Source organism: Ambystoma mexicanum, chromosome 4q, assembly GCF_040938575.1.
Source record: "Ambystoma mexicanum isolate Mex_15411 chromosome 4q, UKY_AmexF1_1, whole genome shotgun sequence".
Lineage (NCBI taxonomy): Eukaryota > Metazoa > Chordata > Amphibia > Caudata > Ambystomatidae > Ambystoma > Ambystoma mexicanum.
In genome coordinates this window covers 530,155,338-530,178,167 of record NC_090928.1, presented here as the reverse complement: position 1 = coordinate 530,178,167, position 22,830 = coordinate 530,155,338, and the positions used below count along the sequence as shown (strand labels likewise).

At 39.7% G+C, this 22,830-nt stretch overlaps 1 non-coding gene across 1 annotated transcript; it reads left to right on the top strand.

Moving 5' to 3' along the window:
- Positions 1-5,692: 5,692 nt before the first annotated feature.
- TRNAK-CUU (transfer RNA lysine (anticodon CUU)) lies at positions 5,693-5,765 on the top strand. The gene has a single exon. It is a non-coding gene; the product is annotated as a tRNA-Lys (tRNA).
- Positions 5,766-22,830: the final 17,065 nt, after the last annotated feature.

Below are 22,830 nucleotides of genomic sequence, written 5' to 3'. Positions count from 1 at the left end.
AAAATAAAAAGTATGTATCATCTTATTATAAAATAAAGTGGAGAAAACACAAATAAGACTTTTTTTCACACAGGTTCAGTCAGCTATTTCCTGATATTCTTCAAAGCGTTCTGATATTGACTGGTAATTGTGTTTGATACTTTCTTAGACTATTTCTGCCTCTGGCTGATGTGTATTTTCTTTCCAAACTCCACCAGAGCCTATGATTACACAGCATCCTATCTGTGGAAAGCGGCAATGCAGGGATAGGGAAGAAAACTAGAGGCATCCAAAGGAGCCCGGCTACCTCAGTCGGTAGAGCATGAGACTCTTAATCTCAGGGTCGTGGTTTCGAGCCCCACGTTGGACGAAAACAACTAAAATTGTAGTGTTTTTTGACCAAAAAAATACATCCTATCTGTGGAAAACGGCAGTGCAGGGATAGGGAAGAAAACTATAGGCATCCAAAGGAGCCCGGCTAGCTCAGTCGGTAGAGCATGAGACTCTTAATCTCAGGGTCGTGGATTCGAGCCCCACGTTGGGTGAAAACAACTAAAATTGTACTGCTTTTTGACCAAAAAAATAGAAATTGAAAGTCTCTTTACAATATTTGCAATATTTTCATTGTTAACATGCAATATATGAATGCATGTCTGGATGATGTGTAATGGGGCAATACCATACCTTAATGTATTCACTGTAAAAGAAAAAGTATGTATCATCTTATTATAAAATAAAGTGGAGAAAACACAAATAAGACTTTTTTCCACACAGGTTTATTCGGCTATTTCCTGATATTCTTCAATGCGTTCTGATATTGACTGGTAATTGTGTTTGATACTTTCTTAGACTATTTCTGCCTCTGGCTGATGTGTATTTTCTTTCCAAACTCCACCAGAGCCTATGATTACACAGCATCCTATCTGTGGAAAACGGCAGTGCAGGGATAGGGAAGAAAACTATAGGCATCCAAAGGAGCCCGGCTAGCTCAGTCGGTAGAGCATGAGACTCTTAATCTCAGGGTCGTGGTTTCGAGCCCCACGTTGGGCGAAAACAACTAAAATTGTAGTGCTTTTTGACCAAAAAAATACATCCTATCTGTGGAAAGCGGCAGTGCAGGGATAGAGAAGAAAACGTTGGGCGAAAACAACTAAAATTTTAGTGCTTTTTGACCAAAAAAATAGAAATTGAAAGTCTCTTTACAATATTTGCAATATTTTGATTGTTAACATGCAATATATGAATGCATGTCTGGATGATGTGTAATGGGGCAATACCACACCTTAATGTATTCACTGTAAAAGAAAAAGTATGTATCATCTTACTATAAAATAAAGTGGAGAAAACACAAATAAGACTTTTTTCCACACAGGTTTAATCGGCTATTTCCTGATATTCTTCAATGCGTTCTGATATTGACTGGTAATTGTGTTTGATACTTTCTTAGACTATTTCTGCCTCTGGCTGATGTGTATTTTCTTTCCAAACTCCACCAGAGCCTATTATTACACAGCATCCTATCTGTGGAAAACGGCAGTGCAGGGATAGGGAAGAAAACTATAGGCATCCAAAAGAGCCCGGCTAGCTCAGTCGGTAGAGCATGAGACTCTTAATCTTAGGGTCGTGGGTTCGAGCCCCACGTTGGGCGAAAACAACTAAAATTGTAGTGCTTTTTGACCAAAAAAATACATCCTATCTGTGGAAAACGGCAGTGCAGGGATAGGGAAGAAAACTATAGGCATCCAAAGGAGCCCGGCTAGCTCAGTCGGTAGAGCATGAGACTCTTAATCTCAGGGTCGTGGGTTCTAGCCCCACGTTGGGCGAAAACAACTAAAATTTTAGTGCTTTTTGACCAAAAAAATAGAAATTGAAAGTCTCTTTGCAATATTTTCATTGTTAACATGCAATATATGAATGCATGTCTGGATGATGTGTAATGGGGCAATACCACACCTTAATGTATTCACTGTAAAAGAAAAAGTATGCATCATCTTACTATAAAATAAAGTGGAGAAAACACAAATAAGACTTTTTTCCACACAGGTTTAATCGGCTATTTCCTGATATTCTTCAATGCGTTCTGATATTGACTGGTAATTGTGTTTGATACTTTCTTAGACTATTTCTGCCTCTGGCTGATGTGTATTTTCTTTCCAAACTCCACCAGAGCCTATGATTACACAGCATCCTATCTGTGGAAAACGGCAGTGCAGGGATAGGGAAGAAAACTATAGGCATCCAAAGGAGCCCGGCTAGCTCAGTCGGTAGAGCATGAGACTCTTAATCTCAGGGTCGTGGGTTCGAGCCCCACGTTGGGCGAAAACAACTAAAATTGTAGTGCTTTTTGACCAAAAAAATACATCCTATCTGTGGAAAACGGCAGTGCAGGGATAGGGAAGAAAACTATAGGCATCCAAAGGAGCCCGGCTAGCTCCGTCGGTAGAGCATGAGACTCTTAATCTCAGGGTCGTGGGTTGGGCGAAAACAACTAAAATTGTAGTGCTTTTTGACCAATAAAATAGAAATTGAAAGTCTCTTTACAATATTTGCAATATTTTCATTGTTAACATGCAATATATGAATGCATGTCTGGATGATGTGTAATGGGGCAATACCATACCTTAATGTATTCATTGTAAAATAAAAAGTATGTATCATCTTATTATAAAATAAAGTGGAGAAAACACAAATAAGACTTTTTTTCACACAGGTTCAGTCAGCTATTTCCTGATATTCTTCAAAGCGTTCTGATATTGACTGGTAATTGTGTTTGATACTTTCTTAGACTATTTCTGCCTCTGGCTGATGTGTATTTTCTTTCCAAACTCCACCAGAGCCTATGATTACACAGCATCCTATCTGTGGAAAGCGGCAATGCAGGGATAGGGAAGAAAACTATAGGCATCCAAAGGAGCCCGGCTACCTCAGTCGGTAGAGCATGAGACTCTTAATCTCAGGGTCGTGGTTTCGAGCCCCACGTTGGGCGAAAACAACTAAAATTGTAGTGTTTTTTGACCAAAAAAATACATCCTATCTGTGGAAAACGGCAGTGCAGGGATAGGGAAGAAAACTATAGGCATCCAAAGGAGCCCGGCTAGCTCAGTCGGTAGAGCATGAGACTCTTAATCTCAGGGTCGTGGGTTCGAGCCCCACGTTGGGTGAAAACAACTAAAATTGTACTGCTTTTTGACCAAAAAAATAGAAATTGAAAGTCTCTTTACAATATTTGCAATATTTTCATTGTTAACATGCAATATATGAATGCATGTCTGGATGATGTGTAATGGGGCAATACCACACCTTAATGTATTCACTGTAAAAGAAAAAGTATGCATCATCTTACTATAAAATAAAGTGGAGAAAACACAAATAAGACTTTTTTCCACACAGGTTTAATCGGCTATTTCCTGATATTCTTCAATGCGTTCTGATATTGACTGGTAATTGTGTTTGATACTTTCTTAGACTATTTCTGCCTCTGGCTGATGTGTATTTTCTTTCCAAACTCCACCAGAGCCTATGATTACACAGCATCCTATCTGTGGAAAACGGCAGTGCAGGGATAGGGAAGAAAACTATAGGCATCCAAAGGAGCCCGGCTAGCTCAGTCGGTAGAGCATGAGACTCTTAATCTCAGGGTCGTGGGTTCGAGCCCCACGTTGGGCGAAAACAACTAAAATTGTAGTGCTTTTTGACCAAAAAAATACATCCTATCTGTGGAAAACGGCAGTGCAGGGATAGGGAAGAAAACTATAGGCATCCAAAGGAGCCCGGCTAGCTCCGTCGGTAGAGCATGAGACTCTTAATCTCAGGGTCGTGGGTTGGGCGAAAACAACTAAAATTGTAGTGCTTTTTGACCAATAAAATAGAAATTGAAAGTCTCTTTACAATATTTGCAATATTTTCATTGTTAACATGCAATATATGAATGCATGTCTGGATGATGTGTAATGGGGCAATACCATACCTTAATGTATTCATTGTAAAATAAAAAGTATGTATCATCTTATTATAAAATAAAGTGGAGAAAACACAAATAAGACTTTTTTTCACACAGGTTCAGTCAGCTATTTCCTGATATTCTTCAAAGCGTTCTGATATTGACTGGTAATTGTGTTTGATACTTTCTTAGACTATTTCTGCCTCTGGCTGATGTGTATTTTCTTTCCAAACTCCACCAGAGCCTATGATTACACAGCATCCTATCTGTGGAAAGCGGCAATGCAGGGATAGGGAAGAAAACTATAGGCATCCAAAGGAGCCCGGCTACCTCAGTCGGTAGAGCATGAGACTCTTAATCTCAGGGTCGTGGTTTCGAGCCCCACGTTGGGCGAAAACAACTAAAATTGTAGTGTTTTTTGACCAAAAAAATACATCCTATCTGTGGAAAACGGCAGTGCAGGGATAGGGAAGAAAACTATAGGCATCCAAAGGAGCCCGGCTAGCTCAGTCGGTAGAGCATGAGACTCTTAATCTCAGGGTCGTGGGTTCGAGCCCCACGTTGGGTGAAAACAACTAAAATTGTACTGCTTTTTGACCAAAAAAATAGAAATTGAAAGTCTCTTTACAATATTTGCAATATTTTCATTGTTAACATGCAATATATGAATGCATGTCTGGATGATGTGTAATGGGGCAATACCATACCTTAATGTATTCACTGTAAAAGAAAAAGTATGTATCATCTTATTATAAAATAAAGTGGAGAAAACACAAATAAGACTTTTTTCCACACAGGTTTATTCGGCTATTTCCTGATATTCTTCAAAGCGTTCTGATATTGACTGGTAATTGTGTTTGATACTTTCTTAGACTATTTCTGCCTCTGGCTGATGTGTATTTTCTTTCCAAACTCCACCAGAGCCTATGATTACACAGCATCCTATCTGTGGAAAACGGCAGTGCAGGGATAGGGAAGAAAACTATAGGCATCCAAAGGAGCCCGGCTAGCTCAGTCGGTAGAGCATGAGACTCTTAATCTCAGGGTCGTGGTTTCGAGCCCCACGTTGGGCGAAAACAACTAAAATTGTAGTGCTTTTTGACCAAAAAAATACATCCTATCTGTGGAAAGCGGCAGTGCAGGGATAGGGAAGAAAACGTTGGGCGAAAACAACTAAAATTTTAGTGCTTTTTGACCAAAAAAATAGAAATTGAAAGTCTCTTTACAATATTTGCAATATTTTGATTGTTAACATGCAATATATGAATGCATGTCTGGATGATGTGTAATGGGGCAATACCACACCTTAATGTATTCACTGTAAAAGAAAAAGTATGTATCATCTTACTATAAAATAAAGTGGAGAAAACACAAATAAGACTTTTTTCCACACAGGTTTAATCGGCTATTTCCTGATATTCTTCAATGCGTTCTGATATTGACTGGTAATTGTGTTTGATACTTTCTTAGACTATTTCTGCCTCTGGCTGATGTGTATTTTCTTTCCAAACTCCACCAGAGCCTATTATTACACAGCATCCTATCTGTGGAAAACGGCAGTGCAGGGATAGGGAAGAAAACTATAGGCATCCAAAGGAGCCCGGCTAGCTCAGTCGGTAGAGCATGAGACTCTTAATCTCAGGGTCGTGGGTTCGAGCCCCACGTTGGGCGAAAACAACTAAAATTGTAGTGCTTTTTGACCAAAAAAATACATCCTATATGTGGAAAACGGCAGTGCAGGGATAGGGAAGAAAACTATAGGCATCCAAAGGAGCCCAGCTAGCTCAGTCGGTAGAGCATGAGACTCTTAATCTCAGGGTCGTGGGTTCGAGCCCCACGTTGGGCGAAAACAACTAAAATTGTAGTGCTTTTTGACCAAAAAAATACCTCCTATCTGTGGAAAGCGGCAGTGCAGGGATAGGGAAGAAAAAGTTGGGCGAAAACAACTAAAATTTTAGTGCTTTTTGACCAAAAAAATAGAAATTGAAAGTCTCTTTACAATATTTGCAATATTTTGATTGTTAACATGCAATATATGAATGCATGTCTGGATGATGTGTAATGGGGCAATACCACACCTTAATGTATTCACTGTAAAAGAAAAAGTATGTATCATCTTACTATAAAATAAAGTGGAGAAAACACAAATAAGACTTTTTTCCACACAGGTTTAATCGGCTATTTCCTGATATTCTTCAATGCGTTCTGATATTGACTGGTAATTGTGTTTGATACTTTCTTAGACTATTTCTGCCTCTGGCTGATGTGTATTTTCTTTCCAAACTGCACCAGAGCCTATGATTACACAGCATCCTATCTGTGGAAAAGGGCAGTGCAGGGATAGGGAAGAAAACTATAGGCGTCCAAAGGAGCCCGGCTAGCTCAGTTGGTACAGCATGAGACTCTTAATCTCAGGGTCGTGGGTTCGAGCCCCACGTTGGGCGAAAACAGCTAAAATTGTAGTGCTTTTTGACCAAAAAAATACATCCTATCTGTGGAAAACGGCAGTGCAGGGATATGGAAGAAAACTATAGGCATCCAAAGGAGCCCGGCTAGCTCAGTCGGTAGAGCATGAGACTCTTAATCTCAGGGTCGTGGGTTCGAGCCCCACGTTGGGCGAAAACAACTAAAATTGTAGTGCTTTTTGACCAAAAAAATACATCCTATCTGTGGAAAGCGGCAGTGCAGGGATAGGGAAGAAAAAGTTGGGCGAAAACAACTAAAATTTTAGTGCTTTTTGACCAAAAAATTAGAAATTGAAAGTCTCTTTACAATATTTGCAATATTTTGATTGTTAACATGCAATATATGAATGCATGTCTGGATGATGTGTAATGGGGCAATACCATACCTTAATGTATTCACTGTAAAAGAAAAAGTATGTATCATCTTACTATAAAATAAAGTGGAGAAAACACAAATAAGACTTTTTTCCACACAGGTTTAATCGGCTATTTCCTGATATTCTTCAATGCGTTCTGATATTGACTGGTAATTGTGTTTGATACTTTCTTAGACTATTTCTGCCTCTGGCTGATGTGTATTTTCTTTCCAAACTCCACCAGAGCCTATGATTACACAGCATCCTATCTGTGGAAAACGGCAGTGCAGGGATAGGGAAGAAAACTATAGGCATCCAAAGGAGCCCGGCTAGCTCAGTCGGTAGGGCATGAGACTCTTAATCTCAGGGTCGTAGGTTGGGCGAAAACAACTAAAATTGTAGTGCTTATTGACCAAAAAAATAGAAATTGAAAGTCTCTTTACAATATTTGCAATATTTTCATTGTTAACATGCAATATATGAATGCATGTCTGGATGATGTGTAACGGGGCAATACCATACCTTAATGTATTCATTGTAAAATAAAAAGTATGTATCATCTTATTATAAAATAAAGTGGAGAAAACACAAATAAGACTTTTTTTCACACAGGTTCAGTCAGCTATTTCCTGATATTCTTCAAAGTGTTCTGATATTGACTGGTAATTATGTTTGATACTTTCTTAGACTATTTCTGCCTCTGGCTGATGTGTATTTTCTTTCCAAACACCACCAGAGCCTATGATTACACAGCATCCTATCTGTGGAAAGCGGCAATGCAGGGATAGGGAAGAAAACTATAGGCATCCAAAGGAGCCCGGCTAGCTCAGTCAGTAGAGCATGAGACTCTTAATCTCAGGGTCGTGGGTTCGAGCCCCACGTTGGGCGAAAACAACTAAAATTGTAGTGCTTTTTGACCAAAAAAATACATCCTATCTGTGGAAAACTGCAGGGATAGGGAAGAAAACTATAGGCATCCAAAGGAGCCCGGCTAGCTCAGTCGGTAGAGCATGAGACTCTTAATCTCAGGGTCGTGGGTTTGAGCCCCACGTTGGGCAAAAACAACTAAAATTGTAGAGCTTTTTGACCAAAAAAATACATCCTATCTGTGGAAAACGGCAGTGCAGGGATAGGGAAGAAAACTATAGGCATCCAAAGGAGCCCGGCTAGCTCAGTCGGTAGAGCATGAGACTCTTAATCTCAGGGTCGTGGGTTCGAGCCCCACGTTGGGGGAAAACAACTAAAATTGTAGTGCTTTTTGACCAAAAAAATACATCCTATCTGTGGAAACCGGCAGTGCAGGGATAGGGAAGAAAACTATGGGCATCCAAAGGAGCCTGGCTTGCTCAGTCGGTAGCGCATGAGACTCTTAATCTCAGGGTCGTGGGTTCAAGCCCCACGTTGGGCGAAAACAACTAAAATTTTAGTGCTTTTTGACCAAAAAAATAGAAATTGAAAGTCTCTTTACAATATTTGCAATATTTTCATTGTTAACATGCAATATATGAATGCATGTCTGGATGATGTGTAATGGGGCAATACCACACCTTAATGTATTCACTGTAAAAGAAAAAGTATGTATCATCTTACTATAAAATAAAGTGGAGAAAACACAAATAAGACTTTTTTCCACACAGGTTAAATCGGCTATTTCCTGATATTCTTCAATGCGTTCTGATATTGACTGGTAATTGTGTTTGATACTTTCTTAGACTATTTCTGCCTCTGGCTGATGTGTATTTTCTTTCCAAACTCCACCAGAGCCTATGATTACACAGCATCCTATCTGTGGAAAACGGCAGTGCAGGGATAGGGAAGAAAACTATAGGCATCCAAAGGAGCCCGGCTAGCTCAGTCGGTAGAGCATGAGACTCTTAATCTCAGGGTCGTGGTTTCGAGCCCCACGTTGGGCGAAAACAACTAAAATTGTAGTGCTTTTTGACCAAAAAAATACATCCTATCTGTGGAAAACGGCAGTGCAGGGATAGGGAAGAAAACTATAGGCATCCAAAGGAGCCCAGCTAGCTCAGTCGGTAGAGCATGAGACTCTTAATCTCAGGGTCATGGTTTCGAGCCCCACGTTGGGCGAAAACAACTAAAATTGTAGTGCTTTTTGACCAAAAAAATACATCCTATCTGTGGAAAGCGGCAGTGCAGGGATAGGGAAGAAAACGTTGGGCGAAAATAGGGGAGAAAACTTTTTGACCAAAAAAATAGAAATTGAAAGTCTCTTTACAATATTTGCAATATTTTGATTGTTAACATGCAATATATGAATGCATGTCTGGATGATGTGTAATGGGGCAATACCACACCTTAATGTATTCACTGTAAAAGAAAAAGTATGTATCATCTTACTATAAAAAAAAGTGGAGAAAACACAAATAAGACTTTTTTCCACACAGGTTTAATCGGCTATTTCCTGATATTCTTCAATGCGTTCTGATATTGACTGGTAATTGTGTTTGATACTTTCTTAGACTATTTCTGCCTCTGGCTGATGTGTATTTTCTTTCCAAACTCCACCAGAGCCTATGATTACACAGCATCCTATCTGTGGAAAGCGGCAGTGCAGGGATAGGGAAGAAAACTACAGGCATCCAAAGGAGCCCGGCTAGCTCAGTCAGTAGAGCATGAGACTCTTAATCTCAGGGTTGTGGGTTCGAGCCCCACATTGGGCGAAAACAACTAAAATTGTAGTGCTTTTTGACCAAAAAAATACATCCTATCTGTGGAAAACGGCAGTGCAGGGATAGGGAAGAAAACTATAGGCATCCAAAGGAGCCCGGCTAGCTCAGTCGGTAGAGCATGAGACTCTTAATCTCAGGGTCGTGGGTTGGGCGAAAACAACTAAAATTGTAGTGCTTTTTGACCAATAAAATAGAAATTGAAAGTCTCTTTACAATATTTGCAATATTTTCATTGTTAACATGCAATATATGAATGCATGTCTGGATGATGTGTAATGGGGCAATACCATACCTTAATGTATTCATTGTAAAATAAAAAGTATGTATCATCTTATTATAAAATAAAGTGGAGAAAACACAAATAAGACTTTTTTTCACACAGGTTCAGTCAGCTATTTCCTGATATTCTTCAAAGCGTTCTGATATTGACTGGTAATTGTGTTTGATACTTTCTTAGACTATTTCTGCCTCTGGCTGATGTGTATTTTCTTTCCAAACTCCACCAGAGCCTATGATTACACAGCATCCTATCTGTGGAAAGCGGCAATGCAGGGATAGGGAAGAAAACTATAGGCATCCAAAGGAGCCCGGCTAGCTCAGTCGGTAGAGCATGAGACTCTTTATCTCAGGGTCGTGGTTTCGAGCCCCACGTTGGGCGAAAACAACTAAAATTGTAGTGTTTTTTGACCAAAAAAATACATCCTATCTGTGGAAAACGGCAGTGCAGGGATAGGGAAGAAAACTATAGGCATCCAAAGGAGCCCGGCTAGCTCAGTCGGTAGAGCATAAGACTCTTAATCTCAGGGTCGTGGGTTCTAGCCCCACGTTGGGCGAAAACAACTAAAATTTTAGTGCTTTTTGACCAAAAAAATAGAAATTGAAAGTCTCTTTGCAATATTTTCATTGTTAACATGCAATATATGAATGCATGTCTGGATGATGTGTAATGGGGCAATACCACACCTTAATGTATTCACTGTAAAAGAAAAAGTATGCATCATCTTACTATAAAATAAAGTGGAGAAAACACAAATAAGACTTTTTTCCACACAGGTTTAATCGGCTATTTCCTGATATTCTTCAATGCGTTCTGATATTGACTGGTAATTGTGTTTGATACTTTCTTAGACTATTTCTGCCTCTGGCTGATGTGTATTTTCTTTCCAAACTCCACCAGAGCCTATGATTACACAGCATCCTATCTGTGGAAAACGGCAGTGCAGGGATAGGGAAGAAAACTATAGGCATCCAAAGGAGCCCGGCTAGCTCAGTCGGTAGAGCATGAGACTCTTAATCTCAGGGTCGTGGGTTCGAGCCCCACGTTGGGCGAAAACAACTAACATTGTAGTGCTTTTTTGACCAAAAAAATACATCCTATCTGTGGAAAGCGGCAGTGCAGGGATAGGGAAGAAAACGTTGGGCGAAAACAACTAAAATTTGAGTGCTCTTTGACCAAAAAAATAGAAATTGAAAGTCTCTTTACAATATTTGCAATATTTTGATTGTTAACATGCAATATATGAATGCATGTCTGGATGATGTGTAATGGGGCAATACCACACCTTAATGTATTCACTGTAAAAGAAAAAGTATGTATCATCTTACTATAAAATAAAGTGGAGAAAACACAAATAAGACTTTTTTCCACACAGGTTTAATCGGCTATTTCCTGATATTCTTCAATGCGTTCTGATATTGACTGGTAATTGTGTTTGATACTTTCTTAGACTATTTCTGCCTCTGGCTGATGTGTATTTTCTTTCCAAACTCCACCAGAGCCTATGATTACACAGCATCCTATCTGTGGAAAGCGGCAATGCAGGGATAGGGAAGAAAACTATAGGCATCCAAAGGAGCCCGGCTAGCTCAGTCGGTAGAGCATGAGACTCTTTATCTCAGGGTCGTGGTTTCGAGCCCCACGTTGGGCAAAAACAACTAAAATTGTAGTGTTTTTTGACCAAAAAAATACATCCTATCTGTGGAAAACGGCAGTGCAGGGATAGGGAAGAAAACTATAGGCATCCAAAGGAGCCCGGCTAGCTCAGTCGGTAGAGCATGAGACTCTTAATCTCAGGGTCGTGGGTTCTAGCCCCACGTTGGGCGAAAACAACTAAAATTTTAGTGCTTTTTGACCAAAAAAATAGAAATTGAAAGTCTCTTTGCAATATTTTCATTGTTAACATGCAATATATGAATGCATGTCTGGATGATGTGTAATGGGGCAATACCACACCTTAATGTATTCACTGTAAAAGAAAAAGTATGCATCATCTTACTATAAAATAAAGTGGAGAAAACACAAATAAGACTTTTTTCCACACAGGTTTAATCGGCTATTTCCTGATATTCTTCAATGCGTTCTGATATTGACTGGTAATTGTGTTTGATACTTTCTTAGACTATTTCTGCCTCTGGCTGATGTGTATTTTCTTTCCAAACTCCACCAGAGCCTATGATTACACAGCATCCTATCTGTGGAAAACGGCAGTGCAGGGATAGGGAAGAAAACTATAGGCATCCAAAGGAGCCCGGCTAGCTCAGTCGGTAGAGCATGAGACTCTTAATCTCAGGGTCGTGGGTTCGAGCCCCACGTTGGGCGAAAACAACTAACATTGTAGTGCTTTTTTGACCAAAAAAATACATCCTATCTGTGGAAAGCGGCAGTGCAGGGATAGGGAAGAAAACGTTGGGCGAAAACAACTAAAATTTGAGTGCTCTTTGACCAAAAAAATAGAAATTGAAAGTCTCTTTACAATATTTGCAATATTTTGATTGTTAACATGCAATATATGAATGCATGTCTGGATGATGTGTAATGGGGCAATACCACACCTTAATGTATTCACTGTAAAAGAAAAAGTATGTATCATCTTACTATAAAATAAAGTGGAGAAAACACAAATAAGACTTTTTTCCACACAGGTTTAATCGGCTATTTCCTGATATTCTTCAATGCGTTCTGATATTGACTGGTAATTGTGTTTGATACTTTCTTAGACTATTTCTGCCTCTGGCTGATGTGTATTTTCTTTCCAAACTCCACCAGAGCCTATGATTACACAGCATCCTATCTGTGGAAAGCGGCAATGCAGGGATAGGGAAGAAAACTATAAGCATCCAAAGGAGCCCGGCTAGCTCAGTCGGTAGAGCATGAGACTCTTAATCTCAGGGTCGTGGTTTCGAGCCCCACGTTGGGCGAAAACAACTAAAATTGTAGTGTTTTTTGACCAAAAAAATACATCCTATCTGTGGAAAACGGCAGTGCAGGGATAGGGAAGAAAACTATAGGCATCCAAAGGAGCCCGGCTAGCTCAGTCGGTAGAGCATGAGACTCTTAATCTCAGGGTCGTGGGTTCGAGCCACGCGTTGGGTGAAAACAACTAAAATTGTACTGCTTTTTGACCAAAAAAATAGAAATTGAAAGTCTCTTTACAATATTTGCAATATTTTCATTGTTAACATGCAATATATGAATGCATGTCTGGATGATGTGTAATGGGGCAATACCACACCTTAATGTATTCACTGTAAAAGAAAAAGTATGTATCATCTTACTATAAAATAAAGTGGAGAAAACACAAATAAGACTTTTTTCCACACAGGTTTAATCGGCTATTTCCTGATATTCTTCAATGCGTTCTGATATTGACTGGTAATTGTGTTTGATACTTTCTTAGACTATTTCTGCCTCTGGCTGATGTGTATTTTCTTTCCAAACTGCACCAGAGCCTATGATTACACAGCATCCTATCTGTGGAAAAGGGCAGTGCAGGGATAGGGAAGAAAACTATAGGCGTCCAAAGGAGCCCGGCTAGCTCAGTTGGTACAGCATGAGACTCTTAATCTCAGGGTCGTGGGTTCGAGCCCCACGTTGGGCGAAAACAGCTAAAATTGTAGTGCTTTTTGACCAAAAAAATACATCCTATCTGTGGAAAACGGCAGTGCAGGGATATGGAAGAAAACTATAGGCATCCAAAGGAGCCTGGCTAGCTCAGTCGGTAGAGCATGAGACTCTTAATCTCAGGGTCGTGGGTTCGAGCCCCACGTTGGGCGAAAACAACTAAAATTGTAGTGCTTTTTGACCAAAAAAATACATCCTATCTGTGGAAAGCGGCAGTGCAGGGATAGGGAAGAAAAAGTTGGGCGAAAACAACTAAAATTTTAGTGCTTTTTGACCAAAAAATTAGAAATTGAAAGTCTCTTTACAATATTTGCAATATTTTGATTGTTAACATGCAATATATGAATGCATGTCTGGATGATGTGTAATGGGGCAATACCATACCTTAATGTATTCACTGTAAAAGAAAAAGTATGTATCATCTTACTATAAAATAAAGTGGAGAAAACACAAATAAGACTTTTTTCCACACAGGTTTAATCGGCTATTTCCTGATATTCTTCAATGCGTTCTGATATTGACTGGTAATTGTGTTTGATACTTTCTTAGACTATTTCTGCCTCTGGCTGATGTGTATTTTCTTTCCAAACTCCACCAGAGCCTATGATTACACAGCATCCTATCTGTGGAAAACGGCAGTGCAGGGATAGGGAAGAAAACTATAGGCATCCAAAGGAGCCCGGCTAGCTCAGTCGGTAGGGCATGAGACTCTTAATCTCAGGGTCGTAGGTTGGGCGAAAACAACTAAAATTGTAGTGCTTATTGACCAAAAAAATAGAAATTGAAAGTCTCTTTACAATATTTGCAATATTTTCATTGTTAACATGCAATATATGAATGCATGTCTGGATGATGTGTAATGGGGCAATACCATACCTTAATGTATTCATTGTAAAATAAAAAGTATGTATCATCTTATTATAAAATAAAGTGGAGAAAACACAAATAAGACTTTTTTTCACACAGGTTCAGTCAGCTATTTCCTGATATTCTTCAAAGTGTTCTGATATTGACTGGTAATTATGTTTGATACTTTCTTAGACTATTTCTGCCTCTGGCTGATGTGTATTTTCTTTCCAAACACCACCAGAGCCTATGATTACACAGCATCCTATCTGTGGAAAGCGGCAATGCAGGGATAGGGAAGAAAACTATAGGCATCCAAAGGAGCCCGGCTAGCTCAGTCAGTAGAGCATGAGACTCTTAATCTCAGGGTCGTGGGTTCGAGCCCCACGTTGGGCGAAAACAACTAAAATTGTAGTGCTTTTTGACCAAAAAAATACATCCTATCTGTGGAAAACTGCAGGGATAGGGAAGAAAACTATAGGCATCCAAAGGAGCCCGGCTAGCTCAGTCGGTAGAGCATGAGACTCTTAATCTCAGGGTCGTGGGTTTGAGCCCCACGTTGGGCGAAAACAACTAAAATTGTAGAGCTTTTTGACCAAAAAAATACATCCTATCTGTGGAAAACAGCAGTGCAGGGATAGGGAAGAAAACTATAGGCATCCAAAGGAGCCCGGCTAGCTCAGTCGGTAGAGCATGAGACTCTTAATCTCAGGGTCGTGGGTTCGAGCCCCACGTTGGGGGAAAACAACTAAAATTGTAGTGCTTTTTGACCAAAAAAATACATCCTATCTGTGGAAACCGGCAGTGCAGGGATAGGGAAGAAAACTATGGGCATCCAAAGGAGCCCGGCTTGCTCAGTCGGTAGCGCATGAGACTCTTAATCTCAGGGTCGTGGGTTCAAGCCCCACGTTGGGCGAAAACAACTAAAATTTTAGTGCTTTTTGACCAAAAAAATAGAAATTGAAAGTCTCTTTACAATATTTGCAATATTTTCATTGTTAACATGCAATATATGAATGCATGTCTGGATGATGTGTAATGGGGCAATACCACACCTTAATGTATTCACTGTAAAAGAAAAAGTATGTATCATCTTACTATAAAATAAAGTGGAGAAAACACAAATAAGACTTTTTTCCACACAGGTTAAATCGGCTATTTCCTGATATTCTTCAATGCGTTCTGATATTGACTGGTAATTGTGTTTGATACTTTCTTAGACTATTTCTGCCTCTGGCTGATGTGTATTTTCTTTCCAAACTCCACCAGAGCCTATGATTACACAGCATCCTATCTGTGGAAAACGGCAGTGCAGGGATAGGGAAGAAAACTATAGGCATCCAAAGGAGCCCAGCTAGCTCAGTCGGTAGAACATGAGACTCTTAATCTCAGGGTCATGGTTTCGAGCCCCACGTTGGGCGAAAACAACTAAAATTGTAGTGCTTTTTGACCAAAAAAATACATCCTATCTGTGGAAAGCGGCAGTGCAGGGATAGGGAAGAAAACGTTGGGCGAAAATAGGGGAGAAAACTTTTTGACCAAAAAAATAGAAATTGAAAGTCTCTTTACAATATTTGCAATATTTTGATTGTTAACATGCAATATATGAATGCATGTCTGGATGATGTGTAATGGGGCAATACCACACCTTAATGTATTCACTGTAAAAGAAAAAGTATGTATCATCTTACTATAAAATAAAGTGGAGAAAACACAAATAAGACTTTTTTCCACACAGGTTTAATCGGCTATTTCCTGATATTCTTCAATGCGTTCTGATATTGACTGGTAATTGTGTTTGATACTTTCTTAGACTATTTCTGCCTCTGGCTGATGTGTATTTTCTTTCCAAACTCCACCAGAGCCTATGATTACACAGCATCCTATCTGTGGAAAACGGCAGTGCAGGGATAGGGAAGAAAACTATAGGCATCCAAAGGAGCCCGGCTAGCTCAGTCGGAAGAGCATGAGACTCTTAATCTCAGGGTCGTCGGTTCGAGCCCCATGTTGGGCGAAAACAACTAAAATTGTAGTGCTTTTTGACCAAAAAAATACATCCTATCTGTGGAAAACGGCAGTGCAGGGATAGGGAAGAAAACTATAGGCATCCAAAGGAGCCCGGCTAGCTCAGTCGGTAGAGCATGAGACTCTTAATCTCAGGGTCGTGGGTTGGGCGAAAACAACTAAAATTGTAGTGCTTTTTGACCAATAAAATAGAAATTGAAAGTCTCTTTACAATATTTGCAATATTTTCATTGTTAACATGCAATATATGAATGCATGTCTGGATGATGTGTAATGGGGCAATACCATACCTTAATGTATTCATTGTAAAATAAAAAGTATGTATCATCTTATTATAAAATAAAGTGGAGAAAACACAAATAAGACTTTTTTTCACACAGGTTCAGTCAGCTATTTCCTGATATTCTTCAAAGCGTTCTGATATTGACTGGTAATTGTGTTTGATACTTTCTTAGACTATTTCTGCCTCTGGCTGATGTGTATTTTCTTTCCAAACTCCACCAGAGCCTATGATTACACAGCATCCTATCTGTGGAAAGCGGCAATGCAGGGATAGGGAAGAAAACTATAGGCATCCAAAGGAGCCCGGCTAGCTCAGTCGGTAGAGCATGAGACTCTTTATCTCAGGGTCGTGGTTTCGAGCCCCACGTTGGGCGAAAACAACTAAAATTGTAGTGTTTTTTGACCAAAAAAATACATCCTATCTGTGGAAAACGGCAGTGCAGGGATAGGGAAGAAAACTATAGGCATCCAAAGGAGCCCGGCTAGCTCAGTCGGTAGAGCATGAGACTCTTAATCTCAGGGTCATGGTTTCGAGCCCCACGTTGGGCGAAAACAACTAAAATTGTAGTGCTTTTTGACCAAAAAAATACATCCTATCTGTGGAAAGCGGCAGTGCAGGGATAGGGAAGAAAACGTTGGGCGAAAATAGGGAAGAAAACTTTTTGACCAAAAAAATAGAAATTGAAAGTCTCTTTACAATATTTGCAATATTTTGATTGTTAACATGCAATATATGAATGCATGTCTGGATGATGTGTAATGGGGCAATACCACACCTTAATGTATTCACTGTAAAAGAAAAAGTATGTATCATCTTACTATAAAATAAAGTGGAGAAAACACAAATAAGACTTTTTTCCACACAGGTTTAATCGGCTATTTCCTGATATTCTTCAATGCGTTCTGATATTGACTGGTAATTGTGTGTGATACTTTCTTAGACTATTTCTGCCTCTGGCTGATGTGTATTTTCTTTCCAAACTCCACCAGAGCCTATGATTACACAGCATCCTATCTGTGGAAAACGGCAGTGCAGGGATAGGGAAGAAAACTATAGGCATCCAAAGGAGCCCGGCTAGCTCAGTCGGTAGAGCATGAGACTCTTAATCTCAGGGTCGTCAGTTCGAGCCCCATGTTGGGCGAAAACAACTAAAATTGTAGTGCTTTTTGACCAAAAAAATACATCCTATCTGTGGAAAACGGCAGTGCAGGGATAGGGAAGAAAACTATAGGCATCCAAAGGAGCCCGGCTAGCTCAGTCGGTAGAGCATGAGACTCTTAATCTCAGGGTCGTGGGTTGGGCGAAAACAACTAAAATTGTAGTGCTTTTTGACCAATAAAATAGAAATTGAAATTCTCTTTACAATATTTGCAATATTTTCATTGTTAACATGCAATATATGAATGCATGTCTGGATGATGTGTAATGGGGCAATACCATACCTTAATGTATTCATTGTAAAATAAAAAGTATGTATCATCTTATTATAAAATAAAGTGGAGAAAACACAAATAAGACTTTTTTTCACACAGGTTCAGTCAGCTATTTCCTGATATTCTTCAAAGCGTTCTGATATTGACTGGTAATTGTGTTTGATACTTTCTTAGACTATTTCTGCCTCTGGCTGATGTGTATTTTCTTTCCAAACTCCACCAGAGCCTATGATTACACAGCATCCTATCTGTGGAAAGCGGCAATGCAGGGATAGGGAAGAAAACTATAGGCGTCCAAAGGAGCCCGGCTAGCTCAGTCGGTAGAGCATAAGACTCTTAATCTCAGGGTCGTGGTTTCGAGCCCCACGTTGGGCGAAAACAACTAAAATTGTAGTGCTTTTTGACCAAAAAAATACATCCTATCTGTGGAAAACGGCAGTGCAGGGATAGGGAAGAAAACTATAGGCATCCAAAGGAGCCCGGCTAGCTCAGTCGGTAGAGCATGAGACTCTTAATCTCAGGGTCGTGGGTTCAAGCCCCACGTTGGGCGAAAACAACTAAAATTTTAGTGCTTTTTGACCAAAAAAATAGAAATTGAAAGTCTCTTTACAATATTTGCAATATTTTCATTGTTAACATGCAATATATGAATGCATGTCTGGATGATGTGTAATGGGGCAATACCACACCTTAATGTATTCACTGTAAAAGAAAAAGTATGTATCATCTTACTATAAAATAAAGTGGAGAAAACACAAATAAGACTTTTTTCCACACAGGTTAAATCGGCTATTTCCTGATATTCTTCAATGCGTTCTGATATTGACTGGTAATTTTGTTTGATACTTTCTTAGACTATTTCTGCCTCTGGCTGATGTGTATTTTCTTTCCAAACTCCACCAGAGCCTATGATTACACAGCATCCTATCTGTGGAAAATGGCAGTGCAGGGATAGGGAAGAAAACTATAGGCATCCAACGGAGCCCGGCTAGCTCAGTTGGTAGAGCATGAGACTCTTAATCTCAGGGTCGTGGTTTCGAGCCCCACGTTGGGCGAAAACAACTAAAATTGTAGTGCTTTTTGACCAAAAAAATACATCCTATCTGTGGAAAACGGCAGTGCAGGGATAGGGAAGAAAACTATGGGCATCCAAAGGAGCCCGGCTAGCTCAGTCGGTAGAGCATGAGACTCTTAATCTCAGGGTCATGGTTTCGAGCCCCACGTTGGGTGAAAACAACTAAAATTGTAGTGCTTTTTGACCAAAAAAATACATCCTATCTGTGGAAAGCGGCAGTGCAGGGATAGGGAAGAAAACGTTGGGCGAAAATAGGGAAGAAAACTTTTTGACCAAAAAAATAGAAATTGAAAGTCTCTTTACAATATTTGCAATATTTTGATTGTTAACATGCAATATATGAATGCATGTCTGGATGATGTGTAATGGGGCAATACCACACCTTAATGTATTCACTGTAAAAGAAAAAGTATGTATCATCTTACTATAAAATAAAGTGGAGAAAACACAAATAAGACTTTTTTCCACACAGGTTTAATCGGCTATTTCCTGATATTCTTCAATGCGTTCTGATATTGACTGGTAATTGTGTTTGATACTTTCTTAGACTATTTCTGCCTCTGGCTGATGTGTATTTTCTTTCCAAACTCCACCAGAGCCTATGATTACACAGCATCCTATCTGTGGAAAACGGCAGTGCAGGGATAGGGAAGAAAACTATAGGCATCCAAAGGAGCCCGGCTAGCTCAGTCGGTAGAGCATGAGACTCTTAATCTCAGGGTCGTCGGTTCGAGCCCCATGTTGGGCGACAACAACTAAAATTGTAGTGCTTTTTGACCAAAAAAATACATCCTATCTGTGGAAAACGGCAGTGCAGGGATAGGGAAGAAAAATATAGGCATCCAAAGGAGCCCGGCTAGCTCAGTCGGTAGAGCATGAGACTCTTAATCTCAGGGTCGTGGGTTGGGCGAAAACAACTAAAATTGTAGTGCTTTTTGACCAATAAAATAGAAATTGAAAGTCTCTTTACAATATTTGCAATATTTTCATTGTTAACATGCAATATATGAATGCATGTCTGGATGATGTGTAATGGGGCAATACCATACCTTAATGTATTCATTGTAAAATAAAAAGTATGTATCATCTTATTATAAAATAAAGTGGAGAAAACACAAATAAGACTTTTTTTCACACAGGTTCAGTCAGCTATTTCCTGATATTCTTCAAAGCGTTCTGATATTGACTGGTAATTGTGTTTGATACTTTCTTAGACTATTTCTGCCTCTGGCTGATGTGTATTTTCTTTCCAAACTCCACCAGAGCCTATGATTACACAGCATCCTATCTGTGGAAAGCGGCAATACAGGGATAGGGAAGAAAACTATAGGCATCCAAAGGAGCCCGGCTAGCTCAGTCGGTAGAGCATGAGACTCTTAATCTCAGGGTCGTGGTTTCGAGCCCCACGTTGGGCGAAAACAACTAAAATTGTAGTGTTTTTTGACCAAAAAAATACATCCTATCTGTGGAAAACGGCAGTGCAGGGATAGGGAAGAAAACTATAGGCATCCAAAGGAGCCCGGCTAGCTCAGTCGGTAGAGCATTAGACTCTTAATCTCAGGGTCGTGGGTTCAAGCCCCACGTTGGGCGAAAACAACTAATATTGTACTGCTTTTTGACCAAAAAAATAGAAATTGAAAGTCTCTTTACAATATTTGCAATATTTTCATTGTTAACATGCAATATATGAATGCATGTCTGGATGATGTGTAATGGGGCAATACCATACCTTAATGTATTCACTGTAAAAGAAAAAGTATGTATCATCTTATTATAAAATAAAGTGGAGAAAACACAAATAAGACTTTTTTCCACACAGGTTTATTCGGCTATTTCCTGATATTCTTCAATGCGTTCTGATATTGACTGGTAATTGTGTTTGATACTTTCTTAGACTATTTCTGCCTCTGGCTGATGTGTATTTTCTTTCCAAACTCCACCAGAGCCTATGATTACACAGCATCCTATCTGTGGAAAACGGCAGTGCAGGGATAGGGAAGAAAACTATAGGCATCCAAAGGAGCCCGGCTAGCTCAGTCGGTAGAGCATGAGACTCTTAATCTCAGGGTCGTGGTTTCGAGCCCCACGTTGGGCGAAAACAACTAAAATTGTAGTGCTTTTTGACCAAAAAAATACATCCTATCTGTGGAAAACGGCAGTGCAGGGATAGGGAAGAAAACTATAGGCATCCAAAGGAGCCCGGCTAGCTCAGTCGGTAGAGCATGAGACTCTTAATCTCAGGGTCGTGGGTTGGGCGGAAACAACTAAAATTGTAGTGCTTTTTGACCAATAAAATAGAAATTGAAAGTCTCTTTACAATATTTGCAATATTTTCATTGTTAACATGCAATATATGAATGCATGTCTGGATGATGTGTAATGGGGCAATACCATACCTTAATGTATTCACTGTAAAAGAAAAAGTATGTATCATCTTATTATAAAATAAAGTGGAGAAAACACAAGAAAGACTTTTTTCCACACAGGTTTATTCGGCTATTTCCTGATATTCTTCAATGCGTTCTGATATTGACTGGTAATTGTGTTTGATACTTTCTTAGACTATTTCTGCCTCTGGCTGATGTGTATTTTCTTTCCAAACTCCACCAGAGCCTATGATTACACAGCTTCCTATCTGTGGAAAACGGCAGTGCAGGGATAGGGAAGAAAACTATAGGAATCCAAAGGAGCCCGGCTAGCTCAGTCGGTAGAGCATGAGACTCTTAATCTCAGGGTCGTGGGTTTGAGCCCCATGTTGGGTGAAAACAACTAAAATTGTAGTGCTTTTTGACCAAAAAAATACATCCTATCTGTGGAAAACGGCAGTGCAGGGATAGGGAAGAAAACTATAGGCATACAAAGGAGCCCGGCTAGCTCAGTCGGTAGAGCATGAGACTCTTAATCTCAGGGTCGTGGGTTCGAGCCCCATGTTGGGCGAAAACAACTTAAATTGTAGTGCTTTTTGACCAAAAAAATACATCCTATCTGTGGAAAGCGGCAGTGCAGGGATAGGGAAGAAAACGTTGGGCGAAAACAACTAACATTTTAGTGCTTTTTGACCAAAAAAATAGAAATTGAAAGTCTCTTTACAATATTTGCAATATTTTGATTGTTAACATGCAATATATGAATGCATGTCTGGATGATGTGTAATGGGGCAATACCACACCTTAATGTATTCACTGTAAAAGAAAAAGTATGTATCATCTTACTATAAAATAAAGTGGAGAAAACACAAATAAGACTTTTTTCCACACAGGTTTAATCGGCTATTTCCTGATATTCTTCAATGCGTTCTGATATTGACTGGTAATTGTGTTTGATACTTTCTTAGACTATTTCTGCCTCTGGCTGATGTGTATTTTCTTTCCAAACTCCACCAGAGCCTATGATTACACAGCATCCTATCTGTGGAAAAGGGCAGTGCAGAGATAGGGAAGAAAACTATAGGCAGCCAAAGGAGCCCGGCTAGCTCAGTCGGTAGAGCATGAGACTCTTAATCTCAGGGTCGTGGGTTCGAGCCCCACGTTGGGCGAAAACAACTAAAATTGTAGTGCTTTTTGACCAAAAAAATACATCCTATCTGTGGAAAACGGCAGTGCAGGGATATGGAAGAAAACTATAGGCATCCAAAGGAGCCCGGCTAGCTCAGTCGGTAGAGCATGAGACTCTTAATCTCAGGGTCGGTGGTTCGAGCCCCACGTTGGGTGAAAACAACTAAAATTGTAGTGCTTTTTGACCAAAAAAATACATCCTATCTGTGGAAAGCGGCAGTGCAGGGATAGGGAAGAAAACGTTGGGCGAAAACAACTAAAATTTTAGTGCTTTTTGACCAAA